The sequence below is a fragment of a genome, unplaced genomic scaffold (genome assembly GCF_019419815.1).
Source record: "Pyrus x bretschneideri cultivar Hongxiangsu unplaced genomic scaffold, Pyrus_bretschneideri_v1 Contig18, whole genome shotgun sequence".
Taxonomy (NCBI): domain Eukaryota; kingdom Viridiplantae; phylum Streptophyta; class Magnoliopsida; order Rosales; family Rosaceae; genus Pyrus; species Pyrus x bretschneideri.
This window is the reverse complement of record NW_025999479.1, coordinates 119509-142121: the sequence shown is the minus strand read 5'-3', so window position 1 is coordinate 142121 and position 22613 is coordinate 119509.

Genomic DNA, 22613 nt, shown 5'->3' with positions numbered 1-22613 from the left:
ATTTGCAAACGCTATCCAAAACTTGACAAAGAAAAGCCGAATGCTTTAATTTCCGGACTTAGTTCTACAATCCCATAGATTGTCTTTAATGGCTTGTAGATGTAACTAAGTAGTCTCATCCTCACAATCTTCCTATTGATAATGTATCATTGGAAGAATATGTTAGATAAGTCTAAACATGAGAAGGACAACACTTTTAATGTCATAATTCTTCAAATACAAATTGTTGTATGAAGAAATAAGAGTTGCTTTGAACAACCCTTAATCAACACAAACTTTAGTGCTTGTTTCTTTGTTACATAAACAAGGAACTTTTGAAGTAAGCACAAGGGCATGGACGCTTTATGTACCATGATTCTTCACTTACAAATTGTTGTATGAAGAAATGAGAGTTGCCTTGAACAACTCTTGAAAGTTTGTAATTATGTTTAGAACATAATGGTTGGTTGACAAAAATAGTCCATCAACGTGGACTTATGATGATTTTGAATCATTGAGTGTTGAAGTGTTAAACCACTTAACGAGACGGAAACTAGGCAAGGACTTCACCTTTGTGTCCCTATCCTAATGGTTCACTAAGTTTATTGTAAACTATATAGTGAACAATAACCGCACGCTCTCCAAATCGTTTGATGTGTATAACACATTTGAAATAAGTTTCAAGAGAGATAGTGGGAGTTTAGGGACCATGACTATTGTAATCAAAAGGGAAGTCAAATGAAGAAGGCAAAATAACTCCAAGGGAACAAACTTTCTTTATGAAAGGATGGACATTGGAAGGGGTATTTGCAAGAAATGTCTTGCAAGTGTCAAAGAACACACCTTTCGAAGGTGTTGTAAAATGTTCTTGAATAATTCAAAACAGTTGGTTCTTCTACTTGAATACATGATTCTGTATTAGCAACTATGTTCTACAATTGTTGTAAAATTGTGCTAATAAAAAGTAGAAGATAATGAGAGAAGAGAAAGTACTTCACATTCGGAAAGTGAATAAAATATAGATCTCTGCGAAAGCGGATTGTACTTACTTCCTCATATGAACTACCAAAGAAATTGGAAAATACTAAAGATTGTCTTTACATTCCAATTTTAAGGAACTTAAATCCGTCACTATAGTAGAGATGGATAAATGTTTTATTTGACAAAACATTGTTCTTTATTAATCAATAATTAGATTATTGTAATTTAATTGGTTGTCTCTATAGTAGAGATGATGTGGTAGTTTAACTGTTTAGAATACGATGATGCTTAAAACCCAAAAGGTTGCAAGGTAGTGACTAATCCCAACTGAGTTGTGATACCTCTAAAACATAAGTTACGAGTTGGTCATAGATGGATGCTTTGGATCGTTAGATCCGGATCCAATACCTTCTTGTTAAAATTGTATAGAGGCGAAATGTTCGAATCTTTATTCTTTTGGAAAGAAGAAAGAATCACAAAGTTGTTGAGGTTAATTCACTTAGATGTTAGTGGCACTTGTCCACAACATAATACTACTCATGTTGTATGACATTCACTGAAGATCACTCTCGGTTGGACTATAGTTTATTTTGAATAAACACAAGTCCGAATACTTTGCAAAAGGTTTCAAAGAATTCAAGAAATGTAAGTAGATGAGTAAGACGTCTAAAGTATTTACCTCCTTAGATTTGATCCAAGGAAAAAGTAACACTTTAGATTAATTTCCTTGAAAAATATCAAGGAAAGTAGCATCGTAAGATAATGAATTTCTCCATTAGGAGAAGAATGAACATAAATAAGATTTAGTTCGTTGGACATTATCAATTACCCATATATATATGATATATACTTCTAAGACATGTTAGTTGTAGAGATCCATCCATCATGGATCTTAGCAAGCTAGTGGGAGCTATAAGCGTCTTATGAGAAAAGATCAATTAGTTTCTTATGAGAAAAGATCAATTAGTTTCTTATGAGAAAAGATCAATTGTTTGATTTCTCATAAAGATGTAAATGAATCTTTTGTTTACTAGGTTTACAAAAGATTAGTGGGAGTTGATCATATTCCTAAATTTGAATATATATACATGATATATATTAATTTTGAAAATGAAAGGAATTCTTCATCGTTAAAGTTATGACTTTAAACATTCTATAATGATAGAATGTATATGGGAGACATAGTCTATATACATGGGATGGAAATCTATAATGATAGATTTCAAGATATAATTGGATTATATCAATCCCTAAAATAGACAAGAGATGCTAGGAAGTTTCTCATATGATGATAAACTTCAATTAGAATGACAATTCTAGTGAGACTAGGAAGTTGTTCTTCTCAAAGGGAATGTACCCTTTAACTCCCAAAGAAATAATGCGTAAATAGAATCCTTTATGCATACGCAGAAAGGTGATTTATGTATTACATATTGTATGAAAACATTGATATAAGTTGTACCTAGAACAGTACAAGATGATATCAGTGCAAGCCCAGGATCAGAACCATGGCAACTGTCAAGTGAATCCTTAGGTATTTAAGAAATACTAAGGATGGATTCCTCAAGAATGAGGAAGAATTAGAGTAACGTAATGTTAGCGTAAATGTATTAGATTATGAATCTAATCCATCATAGAATATCTCTTCATTATGAATGAAGTGATAATGAGATATCTCTTTATTATGACTAAAGAGATATTTGGGTGGAAACGTTAAAAGTAAATGACTTTAATGTGTTCCATCATGTATGCAAAATATATTGCCATATAGAAGCTTACAACATTGTTGTTTGGATGGGAAAGTTCATTCATGAACTCTCCATTCGGTTCCAACCAGAAAGTGTATGACACTAATGGGGCGATAGCTCAAGCCAGGGAATCAAGGTCTCATCAAGGTCCGAACTCAAATGAGAGACTGAACCACATGATTGAGAATCATGTATAATGGTGACGTCGTTATTCTCAAGGTTGCTTCTATGGATAACATATAGATATCCATTGTTTAGGCCTACTACTCAGCCATTTATGAAATGAATTACAGAAGAGGTATCATCAATGATGACTAAGCTGATTGGCTCTAGTGCAAGTGGGAGATTGTTGGAAATGTGCCCTAAAACCAATCATATGATGATACTTTACGGACATTTCAAACTAATGTAGTTTAAATGTAAAGGGCAAAGATTATTGTTTGAGCCGTCTCATATAAATGTTATATGCTTAAACGATAAGTCCAAGGAATATGTGATTGGAAGAATGCGATCTAAAGAAGTTAGATTCATGAGACCATTCTTTCGTTGACACATCCTAAACGTTCCTGATCATAGGATTGTCAATTGGGCATTGACAGTCCGTTAAGATCAGTACGTGCTATGTCTTCTCTCAGGGAAAGTAACTAGTCTCGAGTCATTGGTGTGTGTGACATCAAGACAAGTACGTAGGTGCTCAATAGAGAATGAGTTCACTGAACACGATCAACGAAGAGTTCTCATATTCATGTCACATGAGAACTCATGGTTGGGATAATGCAAATTAGTCTTTTGACCTGAGGCATCACAGTTGTCTTGTGGTTAGGTCCTTAATCTTTGATTATGTCAAAGTCACTCCATCAGGAGGGTGTCCATGGCATCGTTGGGGTTAAGCCACTTAGCCATGGAGGCAAGTGAATGCGCAACAAGGGATCTCTAACCTTCAAACTGTTTGAGGGAGAATACTCTATGATATGATTAAGAATCTTTGGCCAAAGTATGAATGAGATTTAGGAATGTGTTCCAAATCACATTCAAGGTAATCATATAAGCACAAGACTCACATTGGATAGTAGACATGAATAAACTATCAAACCAAACAATGTGGTCAAGAGTATTGTATTAGAGAAAGACCGTATTGCATTTGTAATCCTAAAACTGAATAGGTTCTCCACCTCTTCTGATTAGCTTGGGTAACCATGACATGCTGCTAGGCGTCAACCATGGTTTGTGGAAGCCCTAAAAGTGTATTATCACTAACGGGAGAATTGAAAGTAGGTTTCAATTCACAATCGATTTGAAAGAGTTTGAATCGCCCACTGCCTCGCTAAAAGGAACCTAATGGATCGTACACCGTGTAAGGTAGAGATTGAAGATTCAACGGAGATGAGTAAGAATAATTAAATGGTTTAATTATTTATGGCAAGGATTAATTAATATGATTATTAATCAAACGAATAAGTTCGTTGAAGACCTCGGGATAGTTTTGGACCTTAAGGCCCAATGGGCTTCGAACGTCAAGTCCATTGACTTAAGTTGTATGACAACTTAATGAATAATGATTCACAAAGGCCCAAATAGCCCAATGAATACCCTAAGGCCGGCCATTTAGAGAAAGAGTGGGTTTTGACTTATTTACAAGTTTGCCACTCAAATGAATTAAGGTATAAGTGTGACTTAATAGCCAAAATTCATTAAGGGTTGTTTATGGGAAATTGTAGAAACACAAACTCTCCTTTCTCTCTAGAAATGGCCGGCCACCCTTGAGGAAAACATCTAGCAATCTTACTTCCTCAAGGTCACTCATTTCTTCTCCAATCTTACCTTGGTGTGGAGACTTAGAGGTTATCAATTTTGGGAACTTGGAGAAACCTTTTCATCCATCCAAATCCATGGATCTAAGATGCAAGGAATGAAGGCCCTCTCTTTGGGTGATTAGCCTTTGCTTATGCAAAGAGGAATCTACAAAGGTATTGATTTCTCAACTCACTTTGTTTTGAGTTGAGTCTTGGTTCACCTATCTACTAGGCTTTGAAGTTCATGGGTTAAGTTTTGTTTTTGAGTGCATATAAACATGATTCCGCCTTTTAATTGTTAATTGCATGTTGTTGATGTTGCTCAAATGAACTTGTTTTTCACAAATCTTCCTTCATAATTAACCCGGGGTGTTGAGAATTCATGGTTTATTGAAAAGCAATTAGAAATCGTTTTGTATGCAAGTATAACATGTGTGGAGATGAACCCCTTAGCTAGCTTCCCATCCATTCATTTCCGTCAAATTCATATTTACAATTTGTTTTCTTTGCAATCTATCCATTTTAGTTTAATCTCGTCCAAACCTAAATCCCCCCCCCCCCATATTTTGTTTAAGTATTAGTCTTAATCTTTCTTATTTTTAGTTTTGCATTCTTCGCATCAAATAGTGTTTTAAACTTGTGTTTACGTTTTTGAAGTCAAATCCAAGTGATTAACAATCCCTCCTAATCCCCGGTCCAGAACGATCCCTACTTACATACTTACTACAATTGACAAAAAGAGGGTTTAATTTGTGTGCGTATAATTCTCGCATCAAATTTTGGCGCCGTTGCCGGGGATTAGCAACTTTGCTAATCTCTTGGATTGTTTTATTTTCTTTTGTTTTTATTTTATTCCAGATTCTTAATCTTGTTTTGTTTCTTGTTTTAGGTACTAGTTTATGACTCGGAGTTCTCATCCGATTCGTGAACATATCTCGAGCTTTAACGCCGATTTCGAGCGAGAATTGAGACGAAAGAGAAAGAACTCAGAACCTAGCGAATCAAGTGAAAGCTTCGAGTCCGTTTCTGAATCTAAAGAAGAACCCAAGACAACAGTGGGTGAAGAAGACATGGCAGCAGACAACCGAACAATCAAGGAGCTTTCCGCTTCGGGATTGGCCAAGGCCGCACCATTATGCATTCAATACCCCGCGGCTGCCCAAGGCAAGACCGATGAATTCGAGTTGAAGTCAAGCTTGTTGCACCACATTCCGAAATACCATGGGCTTTCCATGGAAGATCCCAACAAGCATCTCAAGGAGTTCGAGGTTGTTTGTTCGCGCATGACACCCATAAATGTCGACGGGAACATTCTGATGATGAAGGCTTTTCCATTCTCACTTTTGGAAAAAGCGAAGGATTGGCTTTTCGAATTAGCACCCGGAACGGTTACATCTTGGGATAGTATGAAAAGAGCTTTCTTGGAGAAGTTTTTCCCAACTTCAAGAATCATTCTCTTGAGGAAACGGATTAGTGGCATCCAACAAAATCAAGGTGAATCGTTTCCTTCTTATTATGAACGTTTTAAATCACTCGCTGCTTCTTGTCCACAGCATCAAATGAAGGAGGAGCTACTCATTCAGTACTTCTACGAAGGACTCCTTCCCATGGAACACCAAATGCTTGATGCCTCGGCGGGAGGTGCATTGGTGGATAAAACTCCGGGGGCTGCAAAAGTTCTAATTGCCAACCGAGCTCATAATGCACAACAATATGAAGGTGTTGGACAAAGAGACCCCCCACGGCAACACCAAGTCAATGAGGTAAGTGCCATAACCGAACTTCAAAATCAAATGGCTAACCTTACTACGTTGATTTCTCAGGTGGTGGAAGGTCCAAAAGTCAAAACCGTAACTTCTTGTGGCGTATGCTCCATGCAAGGACACCCTACGGACACGTGCCCACAATTGATAGAGAATGGAGGGTGGGAAACACTCAATGCCGTGGGATATGGCAACCAATACCAATCACGTGGGGATCCGTTTTCTAATACTTACAATCTCGGTTGGCGTGATCATCCGAATTTCAAATGGCGAGACCCCCAACAAGGTCAACAACCCCAAGGAGGATTTAGGCAGCAACCACCAGGCTTTTATACAAAGCCATTCGTCCCTAATCAAAACCAAGTGCAATCCGCCCCAACAACCCCAGGTATGTCTTTGGACAATGATTAAGTTGTTAAGTTACTTACTACTTTGACGCAGGTAGTACAAACTCAAAATAAGGAGAGACAAATCCAAGACAAACGGGTGGATAATTTGGAGAAGCAAAAGGGTCAAATTGCCGAATTTATGGGGCAAATTAGAGAACAAGGCAGATTGCCTAGTTCAACCGTTATGAACCCAAAGGGAGGTTTTGAAACCGCTAAAGCCATCATGTTGAGAAGTGGTACACAGGTTGGAACGAACTCAAATACATCCAAATCAACTCAAGACGAGGAGGACAAGTTGCTGCAAGAAGAAGCACAGGGAGCAAAGCCCACGGCCAAGGATGACCAAACCTTACCGAATTCATCTAGTCCTCCTAAACCATCCCAAACCACCAAGGTAAGTCCCAATTCGACTTTTTCTAGTTCTATTCCACTAAACGTGCCCTTTCCTGGCAGGTTTAGGCAATCAAAGAAGGAAGAAGCCGAGAAGGACATTCTAGAGACCTTTCGGAAAGTTCAAGTCAATATCCCGCTCCTTGATGCGATTAAGCAAGTTCCGAGGTATGCTAAGTTTTTAAAAGAACTTTGTACAACAAGGAGAAGGATCTCGAACAAAGAGGTGGTTCAAGTAAGTGAAAATGTCTCTGCTGTGTTACAAAGGAAATTACCCCCTAAATGCAAAGATCTGGGTAGTTTTACAATTCTGTGCGTTATTGGTAATACTAAGTTTGAACAATGCATGTTAGATCTAGGTGCTTCTATTAATGTCATGCCATATTCCATTTATGCATCTATGAATCTTGGTGAGTTAAAACAAGATGGTGTAATTATTCAGTTGGCCGATAGATCTAATGCCTATCCAAATGGCGTATTGGAAGATGTCTTGGTGCAGGTAAATAATTTGATATTTCCGGCGGATTTCTACGTTCTTGAAATGGAAGAAACTAGCCATGCTCCATCTTTGCCGATTCTTTTTGGGAGGCCCTTCATGAAGACAGCCTGAACAAAGATAGATGTGTTTAAAGGCACTTTAACGATGAAATTCGATGGGGAAGTGATTGATTTCAATATTTCTGAAACTATGAAATTTCCTAATGATAATCACTCATGTTTCTCTATTGATATTCTTGATTCTTTGGTGCAGGTACCCGATCAATTCCATGCCATGGGTTCCAATTGAGCCTAAGAAGGTCTCGTCCGGCTGCAAGACGTAAAAGAAAGCGCTACTTGGGAGGCAACCCAATACAGTGAATAAAACAAAGCTTGTTCATTGATTTCCGAGAGATTACAAGTAAAAAAAAAAAAAAAAAAAAAAAAAAAAAAAAAAAAAACATGGCAGAAAGATGGAGCCTTCACAAAGGTTGTGTACGTGAAACCTCACTACGTGGCAACACTCTCGGAGCGGGAGGCATCGGAGCAGAAGGCATCGGAGCAAGAGGCATAGGAGCTGGAGGCACCGAAGATAGATCATTCAAGGCCCCAAGCCTTGGTGGAACGCTAGATGATGCAGGAAAGAGGTGCCTCTGGAAGAAAGCCGCAAGCCTTTGACGGTCATTTTGAATTCGACCTTCAGATTCTTGCAGCTCATCAAGCTTCCTCTTCATGCCTGTCGAATAATTGTTGGCAAGCACATGCAAACTTCGATTTTCGTACTTAAGCTGTTTGATCTCTTGCTTAAGACTCTCTACCTCCGCCATCAATGATTCAACCTGACGGGAGCGAGCAAGTAGGCGCTGGCCCATGTTGGACACAGAGCCAGCGCACTGAACTTTGAGAGCCAGGGACTCTTGAACGGCCAACTCATCGGACCGTCCTGAAAGCAGCTGACTATCTTTGGGAGTGAGGAGGTTCCGAGCTACTATCGTAGCTGTTGTTGCATCCGTCATCACAGAGTCTTCACCTGTAAGAGGGCCATGAGAAGATAAGAAAGACGGGCACCATACCTTACCCTGACGCGGCGCGACCGGATCACTGCTTAGACTCAAATCTAAGCAAATGTTCGATGGGTTAGATGAGCTAGCCATTGTTCAAGAAGTTAAAAGAGAAGGGTTGGATGGAGTAAAATCTCGACGGACCGGAGACGATTTTTGGGCAATCTTCAAAGTGTGCATGCTAGAGGTGATCGATCACCTCTATTAAAGGAGAGGCGACACAATCACCGATTCAGAAATGAAGAGACACCACTCTTCAAAGCCGGATTTTCCGGCGTAAAGATCGCCAGCTCTTCAGACGCAATCCCGGCTTTTCAGATAAAGCGTGTAACTTTGTCAAAAGCTCCCGGCTTTTCAGAAGACGCGTGGAGGGCGAGAAAGCAGCTGCACACTTTTGCCGACAAGCGTGGGTGACAAAGCCGAAAGCTCCCGGCTTTTCAGAAAACGAGTGCAACTTTGTCAAAAGCTCCCGGCTTTTCAGAAAACGCGTGCCATTTTGTCAAAAGCTCTCTGACAAAGCTGAAGACGCGTGGAGGACATTGACGCATCCGCACTGCCACTTGCCATTACAATTCCTATATACATCAACATTCAGGGCAAGGCATACACCCAAAAACGCATGACTTCCCTTCTCGGCCGAGAATGTTGCTGCAACCAACCCTCTCAAACATGCTCAGTTTTCTTCTTCTCTTGAGAACACATTTTCAACCATGGATGTATCCCCCAAAGAAGATACCAAATGCCTGCAGTACAGATGAGGCAAGAGGAAACGGTGGATCGAAGCATGTAGAGACAAGCGCAACAAATATATGTGCTGATTCATTCACCGCTTCTTCAAAAGCAAAGGTATCTCATATCATCAAGGTCAAAAGCAAAAGTATCTCATATCATGCTCTTTCCCTGTCTTTTCCTTTGTCTTTGTTATTACTTGCATGGCAAAGTGAAAGAAGCAATCAGCCGGCACTTGGAGTCAGTCTTCCGATCTGGAACCAACTACCTGGAATCTATTCCCTGGTTGCTTACCTAGCATTGCTCTCGAGTAGTCATCTTCAACGGTTGATACACTTCCAGAGAAGGGACCACTTCTGCAAAGGAGAGCAAGTAAGGCAAGTGAAAATGATACATTGAAGCATGTGGAGACAAGTAACAACTGCATATGCTGAGCTATCCTCTAACCCTCTTCAAAACGAATTGGAGAGATTGAACAAAGAAACAGATAAAAGGAGTAAGCTCAGATCTTCGGGGGAGACCAAAAGAATCCTGCTGCCCAGTTCAAGAGTAGCACAAAGGAAAATCAACGATTGGAGGAAACCAAAAGAATCTTCAGCCCAGTTCAAGAGTAAGCCTATGGAATCACCAAGATCATGCCCATGCATTCAACAAAGGAAGGCCGAGAAAGCACTCCAATTCCAGATTTGCGTTCCTAAACTCTTCTCTTTGTTGTTGATTTTGTTTATGCCATGTTAGGTTGTTAGATGTTGTTTTGTTTGTTTGTTTGTTATTTGTGTGAGTCTATGCTTGAAACATTGAGGACAATGTTTGATTTAAGTGTGGGGGGGGGGGGGGGGTAACTAAGTATATTTGATGCAAATTCGTGGGATTTTATCACCCATAACTTCAAATGTTGTTCTTTGTTGTTTTAAGGTGTTTTTAAGATGTTTTAGAGTGTTTTAGTATGTTTTGTTTTTATAACTCCGAAAATCACATAAAATTTTGAAAAACATGTTTTGAAAAGCCTAAAAAGAGTGTTTTGAGTCGTTTTTGTGTGTTTGTGTCTTAGGGTACCTTCCAACACAATGATAAGGATTTGGTTTGTAATTGCATGACTGTTAAAAAGAGTTATAAACATAGAGAAAAGTTTGATTTACTCTTGGTATATGCTTGGTTATGGTTATAATGTATTGATGCGAGAATTATACGCACACAAATTAAACCCTCTTTTTGTCAATTGTAGTAAGTATGTAAGTAGGGATCGTTCTGGACCGGGGATTAGGAGGGATTGTTAATCACTTGGATTTGACTTCAAAAACGTAAAAACAAGTTTAAAACACTATTTGATGCGAAGAATGCAAAACTAAAAATAAGAAAGATTAAGACTAAGACTTAAACGAAATATGGGGGGGGATTTAGGTTTGGACGAGATTAAACTAAAATGGATAGATTGCAAAGAAAACAAATTGTAAATACGAATTTGACGGAAATGAATGGATGGGAATCTAGCTAAGGGGTTTATCTCCAAGTTGTTATACTTGCATACAAAACGATTTCTAATTGCTTTTCAATAAACCATGAATTCTCAACACCCCGGGTTAATTAGGTCCGCTTAAATTAACCGTCAAGTTTTCCTTAAGTTAATGAATTGGATGATTGCATACGACAACCCAAAGCATTCCCCACAAGTTCCCTACATGAATTGCATAATAGAGATACAAGCAAGAATCATTAAGTTCTTTGAAAACTATAAGTGTTGACGAGGCATTCGTTACTATGATTGCATGAAACTTATGCCAAGAATTTATTTAACGCGATTGTTTATAAGCAACCTCCACTACTTGTGAATATAAGTTCATAACTAATAGGTGAAACTCACTTATATTCTAGCGTCGTATTCATGCATGAAAATTAAGCGTGCACTCTCAATAAACATACATAAATAGGTTATCAATCAAATAGTTAAACAAATTGAATTCACAACTTATGAAACGCAATTAGAAGTAATCAAATCATATTGCAAGCATAAACATGTATTTCGAATCCCCCCCTAGCCAAGGGGGGTTTAGTTCCTCATACGTACAAAACAATGAGAATTGAAATTAAACATTGAAATCAAAGAAACACCTAAACATTCCAACAACTCAAACTTGAATTGTATGAACGTTTAGGCCCTCTTCTCTTCCTCTTTATTGTGGCACAAGGTCTAAGGGATGTTGTTGGTGTGTTGAATGGATTGGGGAATTATGGAAGTGGATGAGGAGTGGTGTTTGGATTATAAGGGAATGGGAGCTCACGGCTAGGGAAGTGTTTGTGTTAGTTGTGGTGTGAGAATGGAGAGATGGAATTCCATGAATTGTGTGATGGAATTGCATGGTTTTATAGGGGGAGAATGGGTGAGAATGTGGCTGCAATGCATGTGAAAAACAGCTAGGAAAGTGGGTGGAAAGCTGGAATTGCACAAGGGTATGCACGGCAAGGTGTGGATGAGCTGATTTATGGTGCAATGATGAAGAGTTGCATGTGGAATGGCTGCAATGATGAAGAATGAAAGCTGGAAAGCTGCAGCAAGGTGTGTGGATGCTGGATTTGATGGAAAGGCACGGCAAGACTTGTTTTGGGGTTGTGATGCATGTGAATGGATGAAGTGGGGAGTTGCTGCAATTTGAAAGGGAAGGCACGGCTACAAGTGGAAGTGTTTTTAATGGGAAGATTGTGTGTAAATGGGAATGTACAATGGAATGATAATGTTAGAAAATGGAAATGTCCCTCAATGCACAGCTTTGGGGGAAGTTGTTGATTATTTAAAATGTGGATGCATGATGATGAGTTAATAAATAATGCATGTAGGGTTAGGAAATAAAATCATAACTTAAAGGGGGGATGATTAAAGGGTGTGGCTAGGTTGGAAAGGTGTGGAAGATGGATGGAATTAGGGGGAAGCAAGGCACAAGGGTGCTTGAGTGAATGATTGAATGTGCATGTGGATTAAAGAATGAATGGTGGTGTAATGATGAAATGAAATGGCTAGAAAGGGTATGAAATGCACGGCAAAGAGTTGGGAAATGAATGATTAAATGTGCATGTGGGTGAATGTGAATGGAATGCATGTGTTGATGAATGGGATTGTGGAGATGCACGGCATTGAGTTGTTTGTTTGTGTGAAGTGTGTGTGAATGCATGTGAGTGACAACTAGGAAAGTGGGAATGCATGTGGAAGTGTGGCTGCAAAGGAAAGCTGGAAATGCAATGTGAAGTCACGGCTAGGATGTGTTTGGGTGCTTGAAATGCATGTGAATGCATGTGAGTGCATGTGTGTGTGAATGGTGGTAGCTAGGGTGAATTATGATGAATGCATGTGAGTGACAACTAGGTTAGTTGGTGGAAATCTGAAAATGGCATAAGGGATGCACGGCACAAGGCTAGTGTTTGGTGATGGGTGCATGTGTTGGTGGTTTTGCATGGCTTTGATGGATTGTTTGATTGGGCTAGAGGTTTTCCATGGCTCAAAGGATTTGTTTGATTGGGCTAGGCCCTTTGTTTTATGTCCCAAAGAGCATACAAGGCTTCAATTTCGTCCATCCTCTTTGCTCCATGGATAAGCTATCCAATCCATGCCCAAAAATGCTCCAAATAGCCTCAAAATGCACTTTCTTGCTCCCTAAGCCCTTAGAACCTGAAAACACACAAAAGAAGCATAAAGGACTAAAATAACTAGAGAAACATAACGTAAATGTACGAGAACAAGCCATTTAAGTCGAATGAATATGCTCCTATCATGTATGACTTCACATGCAATCATAAAAGAAAAATTTGTTCTTGTAACATGCTTGAAGGAAGGAACTCAAACAAACGCTACAACCTTGTGAGACTTGAGCCTAAACGTTATTTGGAGAGTTAAAATCTGTCCATTATTGTTTCTAAAGTCGTTGCATGATCTCATTATTCTTTGCTTGGTTACTACTTAGAAGGCGTTTCATCATATAGTTCCAAATGCTAGAACTCATGCCCATTTCATTCAAAGCATGTTATTGATTTGCATAACACATATTCAAGATGAAGTTGTGTAGTGACCACCATCAAAGCCAAATAGCCATGTGCCCTTCATTCATTTTATGTTTAAGTTAACCCCGTTGAGCCTTGTTAAGCCTTTATTCCTTGTTAACCCACATTATCCTCACCTAGCCTAGTTTAGGACAGTCCACACCCTTGTTCTTAAAAGATAGTGAGCATGACTTAAATGAATTCCTTTTGAGTTACATTATGCAAGAAAATGAGTGTGGGGGAAGGAATGCTTGTTCTTAAGTATGTTTTGAGATTCAAAAGAAAAGAAAAACAGAAAAGAAAAGAAAGAAAGAAAGAAAGAAAAAAGAGCTTGAAAAAAATAGTGATTGAAGAAAGGGTCCAAAACACCAATTATGGCCGTAAATTGTCTAAATTCTCCCTTTTTGTTCAAAAGTTGAGTTTTCATTCAAAAGTGAATTCTTTTCTGATTCAAGTGCTTTGCTCACTATTTCTTTAAGAACCTTTGTTTTCCATATCCCTTCTTTGTTATCCACACGCCCCAAGCCCCATTACAACCCGTGACTTCAATCTTGAGTGTTATGTGTTTCAATTTGTGGAGTTTGAACTTGGTACGAGCATATGGTGTCACTGGTTCTCGCGTCTAAGTAGTAGCATTCCATTCATGAGATCATATCTAAACATGCTTATTAACTCCAGAAATTGCTTTCTTTGTGATACATATATGTGAGTGTTCGTTTTCATGTTTACATTAATCTTCTCACATATGACTAGATTAGGGTGTGTAGTTAGAAAATTTGAGTGAAAATCGAGTGCATATCTTGTAAGGAATTGAGCAAATTCTCTAAGGCATGTTACTACATTCAAAACATGGTTTTAAATGCTTAATTGTGAAATAGTATGTGGTGACTATGATTAAGAATGTACTTAAGTGTGAAGATGACTAAAATCTGTGGGAATGATGATTTTTAACATGTCATGTGCATTGGAAATCCCTAAGACGGTTGTTGGAAGGTTTAGGTTGTGTTTTACTTGTTTAGTGTCGTTTTGTTTATTTGTTATTATTTTTGTTGGAAATATGCCCTGAAAGTCAATCTTTGGAAGAAACCTTTCAGGACAATGAATTGATGTATATATATGACTCTTATACATCGGAAGGCAAAGATACTAATTAGGACTATCTCAATGAACAAAATATGTCCTAAATAGTGAATCCATGGACAATGGATCGATGGAAGAAGTAACCTAATGATGTTAGATTACAGAGACCTTCTTCTCATAACCATCATGTCCAAAAAGGTTCCTGGTCATAAGGATTGTCGGAGGGATACTGACAATCCATAGACCGGTACATACTATGTCCGCTTTAATTGGAAGGATGGAAAGTCTCATCCCATTCGTGTAGCGACACTAAGACAAGCATGTAGGTGCTCATTAAGGGAATGAGTTCACTGAACACAATCGAATGAGAGTACTTGCATGGAGGTCTACTCACATGTCAAGCAAGTAACTCTAATGGTTGGAATAATCTAAGTAATCCTTTGACCTGAGGCATCGTCGTTGTCTTGTGGTTAAGTACTTAATCTTTGATTATGTTAAAGTCATTCCGTTCGCGAGTGTCCAAGGCATCGTTGGGGTTAAGCCACTTAGCCATGAAGGCAAGTGAATGCGCAACAAGGAATCTCTAATCCTCGATAAGAGAGGATGAATACTCTAAGATATGATTCGGGAATCTTCGGCCGAAGTATCGAGCGTAATAAAGGAAAGCGTTCCTATACGTCTCAAATGAATCGTATAAGAAGGAATAATCACATTAGGGGTTTGACATTATAAATCCATACCCTAGTAATGTGATTGAGAGTATTGTTTTAGAGAAGGATCGAATTACATTGTAATTCCAACTGAATAGGTTCTCCGAATAACTTCTACATTAGCTTGGGTAGCCATGATATATGGTTAGATGTCACTCATGGCTTGTGAGTTCTTCTAGATGATTAAATGTAGTCATCAAAAGGAAGGTGAATTAAAAGTAAGTTTTAATTCACTAAGTGATTGGATAATCAATTGGATTGGTGCCAATCACCTCACTGCCTTGCTAATTAGAACCTAAAAGATTGTTCACCAATACACTCTTGTAGTGAGTAACTAATGGATGAAGGAAATAATTAATTGGATTAATTAAGTGTTTTGATTAATTTAGAAAGTCTAAAGAAATCATAAAAGCGATAAAGATCGTTTTGGGCTTAAAGAAACGTTCGGGTTTAATTAGGCCCATTGGGCCAAAACCCATTGGCCTTTTATTCAAGCATTGGATGACTTGAAATAATTAAAAGCCCAAAGCCCAAACCAAACACATATGGCCGGCCACCAAGGGAGAGATAGGTCAAAATGTTGACTTGTTTCTTTTGTCTATAAAAGGAACTTTATAACACAAAGTTCATTAGGGTTTTATGTGTTCTAAATACAACAAAAGAGAAAAAGAAAAGCTCTCTCTCTTGAACACAAAGGGCCGGCCACCAAGGGGGTGATTTAACTAATCATCTATACACTCTTTTGGTTATTCCTTCATCTTTCTCATTACAAAGTGGGTGAGGATCTTTAGAGGTTTTCATATCTTTGGAAACTTGAAGAGAACCTAGGAGCACTTACTTTACAAAGTGGAGGAAGCAAGGAGGGAGGCTAGGCTCAAGGAGTTTGAGGAGCAAAGATCTTGAAGGTGGTCCATCCTTGGTCTAAGATCTAAATCAAGAGGTATAAAACTAAACCTCTAGTTTGTTCTTCTTATAAATTTTGTTTTGATGCATCTTATATAAACCTATGCATCTTGAAGGGGATTTGCATGACTATAGCTTTGATAAAATGTATGACATGCTTCCGTTGCTTTCGTATATAAATTTTGAATTGTATATGCATGCTAGTCACTAGAAATCCCACATGAATCTCATAGATTTCCCTTCAATTTTGTTTTGCTCGAGGACTAGCAAAAGCTAAGTGTGGGGGAGTTTGATAGGAGCATATTTAGGCGACTTACTTAGCTTGTTTTCATGCATCTATGTTGTTAATTCATAGTTGTTTTAGTAGTTTAAGCCATTTTCGTGTGTTTTTAGGTTCATATGGCTAAGGAAGCAAAAAGATGCATTTTGGAGCATTTTGGAGCAAAATTGGGCTTGGAATGGATAGCATATGCTTGGAGCCAAAGTGTTGGACGAATTTGAAAGCCTTGTATGCACTTTGGACATAAAACAAAGGGCCTAGCCCAATCAAACAATCCTTTGAGCTATGCAAAACCTCTAGCCCAATCAACAACCCTTAGCCACATGCATTCACATGCATCACAACCCCAAAACCATCAAGAAACACCCATTGCCGTGCCTTGCACTCCCCCTTGCATTTTCAGCCATTCCACTTCATCATTACACCACCTTCTCCCTCTTTATTCCACATGCATTCATCATAATTCACCCTAGCTACCACCATTCACACACACATGCACTCACATGCATTCACATGCATTTCAAGCACCAAAACACACTCAATGCCGTGCGTTCCCAATCCCTTAGCCACATGCATTCACATGCATTTCCACCTTGGTCATGCTTTCCCATTTCATTATTCATTCACTTTGCATTCATTCAATTCAGCCACATGCACTTATTCTTTCATCATTGCACCACCAATTCAACACATGCATTCACACACCAACAACATCTCCATTGCCGTGCATTACATATCCATCCTAGCAGCCAATTCTATCCCTTTGCCGTGTATCCCATCCCATTTCCAACCTTTCCACATGCAATTCCAGCTTTCCACAACATATCTAGCTGTCATTGCACATGCTTTCACATTCATTTTCAGCACCAAACATCCCATGTCGTGCATTCCCTTTCATTTCAGCCAAGTCACATGCATTCCCTTCATAAATCAGCCACATGCATTCCCCTTTGATTTTCCAACTTTCCACCAAGTTCCTAGCTGTCATATTCCCTCTTTTTCACCTATAAATAAGCATCCATTGCAGCCACAATTCATTTAATTCATCCCACACCTCATTTCATACACAACACACCTCAAACCAACACAAAAACATTCCATTCATCCATTGCCGTGAGTCCCACTTCCATTTCCTGCATCTTCTCTTCCATTTCCATCACTTCCCATCCCTCTAAAACACTATCCAACAATCAACATATCCTTAGACCTTGTGCCACAACGAAGAGGAGGAGAAGAGTGCCTAAACGTTCATACAATTCAAGTTTGAGTTGTTGGAATTTTTAGGTGTTGCTTTTCCTCGATTGCAATGTTTAATTTCAATTCTCTTTGTCTTGTACGTATGAGGAACTAAACCCCCCCTTGGCTAGGGGGGATTCAAAATACATGTTTATGCTTGCAATATGATTTGATTACTTCTAATTACGTTTCATAAGTTGTGGATTCAATTTGTTTAACTATTTGATTGATAACCTATTTATGTATGTTTATTGAGAGTGCACGCTTAATTTTCATGCATGAATATGACGCTAGAATATAAGTGAGTTTCACCTATTAGTTATGAACTTATATTCACAAGTAATGGAGGTTGCTTATAAACAATCGCGTTAAACAAATTCTTGGCATAAGTTTCATGCAATCATAGTAACGAATGCCTCGTCAACACTTATAGTTTTCAAAGAACTTAATGATTCTTGCTTGTATCTCTATTATGCAATTCATGTAGGGAACTTGTGGGGAATGCTTTGGGTTGTCGTATGCAATCATCCAATTCATTAACTTAAGGAAAACTTGACGGTTAATTTAAGCGGACCTAATTAACCCGGGGTGTTGAGAATTCATGGTTTATTGAAAAGCAATTAGAAATCGTTTTGTATGCAAGTATAACATGTGTGGAGATGAACCCCTTAGCTAGCTTCCCATCCATTCATTTCCGTCAAATTCATATTTACAATTTGTTTTCTTTGCAATCTATCCATTTTAGTTTAATCTCGTCCAAACCTAAATCCCCCCCCCCATATTTTGTTTAAGTATTAGTCTTAATCTATCTTATTTTTAGTTTTGCATTCTTCGCATCAAATAGTGTTTTAAACTTGTTTTTACGTTTTTGAAGTCAAATCCAAGTGATTAACAATCCCTCCTAATCCCCGGTCCAGAACGATCCCTACTTACATACTTACTACAATTGACAAAAAGAGGGTTTAATTTGTGTGCGTATAATTCTCGCATCACAAGTATATAGGTATATACGGAAAACCAAAAGCCCACTCATTGATATGTAGAAGGGTCGTAACCCCCTTGCCTCGAGTGACTGCACTCATTCCTAGGATAGGTCTCACCTATATGCGAAACAACTATACAAACGTTAATTTTAAAGCACATAACCAACATTACGAAATAACTTCTCATACAATGCTCAAATGGGGTGTATGAATACACCAATGTGATCTACTCAACCTCACGAACATCCCCATATTTTTAAAATAATTTTCTGACACCGCCCGCGCCTGCCAAGGCACGGCCACACGTGCCGCCCACGTGCAGGCACACGCCTGGCACACTGACGGCGTCAGTTAACGCCGTTAGGAATATTTCGTCGTCTTCTCCGGCCAAACTCCGGCGCTGTCGCCATCTCCGAAAAACCGGGAAAATTTCCAAACTTCATATCTCACTCATTTTTCATCCAAATTTCACGAAATTGGTACCAAAATGAAGCTTACAACTAGAGGAACAAATCTTTACCACTTTCAAGCACTAAAACCAACGAAATCTCATCGAGAAAACTCCATCAAATCCGGCCAAATCTACAACTCACGATCCCGACGTCCAAAACCTTCAAACGAACCAGCTCGAGCCTCCTAAGGACCTCACCAAGCTTCCTACAAGCTTGAAATTCCAAAAAACACATGAATTTACGTGTGCATGAACAGTAACCCCGAATTGAGCATCTCGGGTTCGACGTGAAAATGAAGGTTCCTTTACCTGAAATGGGTATGGTCGAACTCCTAAGGACCTCACGAGCACAAATATGTAGTTTTCTTCCTCGATCCGTGATGTTTTCGAGCACAATGGGTCTTGTCCGTACAAATGGAGAAAAAGGGAAAGAAAGAGACAGAGAAAGAGACAAATATGGGACAGGGAAAGGATGAGGGTGAGTATGGTCCAAAACAACCAACCAAAGCCCCCAAAATAACCACACAACGAAACAAAAAAATACTAGGGGCAAAACCGTCATTTCGTCCCTACGGTATGAAAAGTCTGGGACGGGCTGTTACAACCTACCCACCTTAAAAAAATTTCGTCCCAAAATTCATAACAACCACTCACACCAACCACTAGCGATCAAAGAACAACTGAGGATACAAATCTCTCATCCGATCTTCAGTTTCCCAAGTAGCCTCCTTCGCAGTATGATTCCTCCACAAAACTTTCACCAAATTCACAGTCTTGTTCCTGAGAACCTTTTCCTTCCAATCCAGAATCGTCATTGGTTCCTCATCATAAGTCAAATCCGAATTAATTTCCAAGGGTTGATGAGGTATCACATGAGACGAATCCGCAACATAATGTTGAAGCATAGACACGTTGAAAACATTATGCACCTTTGCCAGCTCAGAAGGCAACTCAAGCCTGTAAGCCACTTCACCAACTCGCTCAATGATCATGTACGATCCGATATACCTGGGACTCAGTTTACCTTTCTTTCCAAACCGTACAACACCTCTCCACGGTGAAAGCTTCAGAAACACCCAATCGTTAACCTCATACACTCTGTCTGTAGCATACCGGTCTGCTAAGCTCTTTTGTCGATCCTGGGCAGCCTCCAAGTTAGACTTGATTACCTGAACATTTTGAGTAGTCTCCTCAACAATCTCCAGGTCCACCAAAACTCTTTCTCCGACCTCTGACCAACACAAGGGTGTGCGACAAGATCTACCATACAATGCCTCGAATGGTGCCATGCCAATACTCGAATGAAAGCTGTTGTTATAGGCAAATTCCATTAAATCCAACCGTTTGTGCCAAGCATCGCCAAACTGTAACACCGAAGATCTCAACATATCCTCCAACGTCTGAATAGTTCTCTCTGATTGTCTGTCTGTTTGGGGATGATATGCTGTACTATAAAGTAATCTCGTACCCAAAGCTTCTTGAAAAGCCACCTAAAATTTAGAAGTAAATCTTGGGTCACGATCCGAGACAATACTCACAAGGACGCCATGGTACTTCACAATCTTTAAGATGAACAACTCAGCTAATCGGCTCAAAGAATACTTTTTCCTCACTGGAATAAAATGTGCTGACTTAGTAAGCTGATCAACAATCACCCAAATGTCGTCAAAACCATTATGTGTATGCGGAAGCTTGTACACAAAATCCATAGTAATGTTTTCCCATTTCCACTCTGGAATGGGAAGCAGCTGCAACAACCCAAACGACTTCTTCCTTTCTGCTTTAACTTGCTGGCAAATAGCACACCTACTCACATACTCAACTATCTCCTTCTTCATACCCGGCCAATAATAAAATGGACGAATGGTATGATACATTTTAATAGCTCCTAAATGCATAGCATAAGCCGAGATATGTTCTTCATCGAGAATTGCTTTCTTTAAATCCAAATTATTAGGCACAAACATCCTACCTTCCTGCATAAGCATGCCATCTGATTCACGAACTCTGAAGTCTCTCATCCTCCCCTGATTCCTTACTTGGATTATTTCTTGAGTTTCCTCATCAGCTACCTGAGCTTCAAGCACACAATCAATTAAAATTGGCCTAACTTGAAAATTAGCAAGTAAAGCCACCTCTTGATCTTCTGCCTCCAACCTCACTCCCGTGGATCTTAACTCTGCCAGAAGAGGAACGCGACTAGAGTATAACGCGTTGATGCGGCCCTGAGACTTGATGGTAAGTGCATCAACTACCACATTTGCACGACCAGGGTGATAATCAATCGTGCAGTCATAATCACTAAGCAGTTCCAACCACCTTCGTTGACGAAGATTAAGATCCCTCTGTGTGAAAAGATACTGAAGACTCTTATGATATGTAAAGATCTTTCACTTCTTTCCATAAAGGTAATGTCTCCACAACTTCAATGCAAAAATAATGGCTGCTAACTCCAAATCATGCGTAGGGTAATTCAACTCATGAGGTTTCAATTGTCATGAAGCATAAACAATTACCTTACCATGCTGCATCAACACACATCGCAGACTATTTAAAGAAGCATCACTATAAACCTCGAAATCACCACTATCGTCCGGGAGTGCCAAAACAGGTGCATGAGTGAGATAATACTTCAACTACTGAAAACTCTACTCACAATTATCATCCCACTCAAATTTAACATCTTTCCTTGTTAACCTCGTCAGTGGTAAAGCAATCACAGAAAAATCCTTAACAAACCACCGATAATACCCTGCTAAACCAAGGAAACTCCTCACCTCAGTGACGGTTTGCAGTTGCTCCCACATCTCTACAGCTGCCACCTTTTGAGGATCCACCAAGATACCTTGAGCAGAAATAACGTGCCCCAAAAATGCAACTTGATCTAACCAAACTGGCACTTGCTAAACTTAGCATACAATTGGTGTTCTCTCAGCCTTTTCAACACCAAGGTAAGATGTCAAACATGCTCCGATTTAGATTTAGAGTACACCAGAATGTCGTCAATGAAGACAATAACAAACCTATCCAATATGGCTGGAATACTCAGTTCATCAAATCCATAAAAGCAGCTGGTGCATTTGTCAATCCAAAAGCCATAACCAGAAACTCGTAATGACCATAACGAGTTCTAAATGCCGTCTTAGGGACATCCTCCCTACTGATCTTCAACTAATAATATCCAGACCTCAAGTCGATTTTGGAGAATACACAGGCACCTCAAAGCTGATCAAACAAATCGTCAATACGCGGCAATAGATAACGGTTTTTAATCGTTACCTAATTCAATTGCCGGTAATCAATACATAGCCTCAAAGTTCCGTCTTTCTTTCTTACAAACAACACTGGAGCTCCCCAAGGTGAAGTACTAGGCTGAATAAAACCCTTATCCACTAATTCCTGCAACTGAACTTTCAATTCCCTCAACTCAGCAGGACCCATACGATAAGGAGTCAAAGATATAGGATTAGTACCTAGAAGCAAGTCAATGGTGAACTCCACGTCTCGGTCTGGTGGCAAACCAAGTAAATCCTCAGGGAAAACATCAAGAAAATGCCTGACTACCCTTACATCCTCCACACTACAAGGAGCATCATCGTCCAATACCACATGAGCTAAGTATCCTTGGCAACCT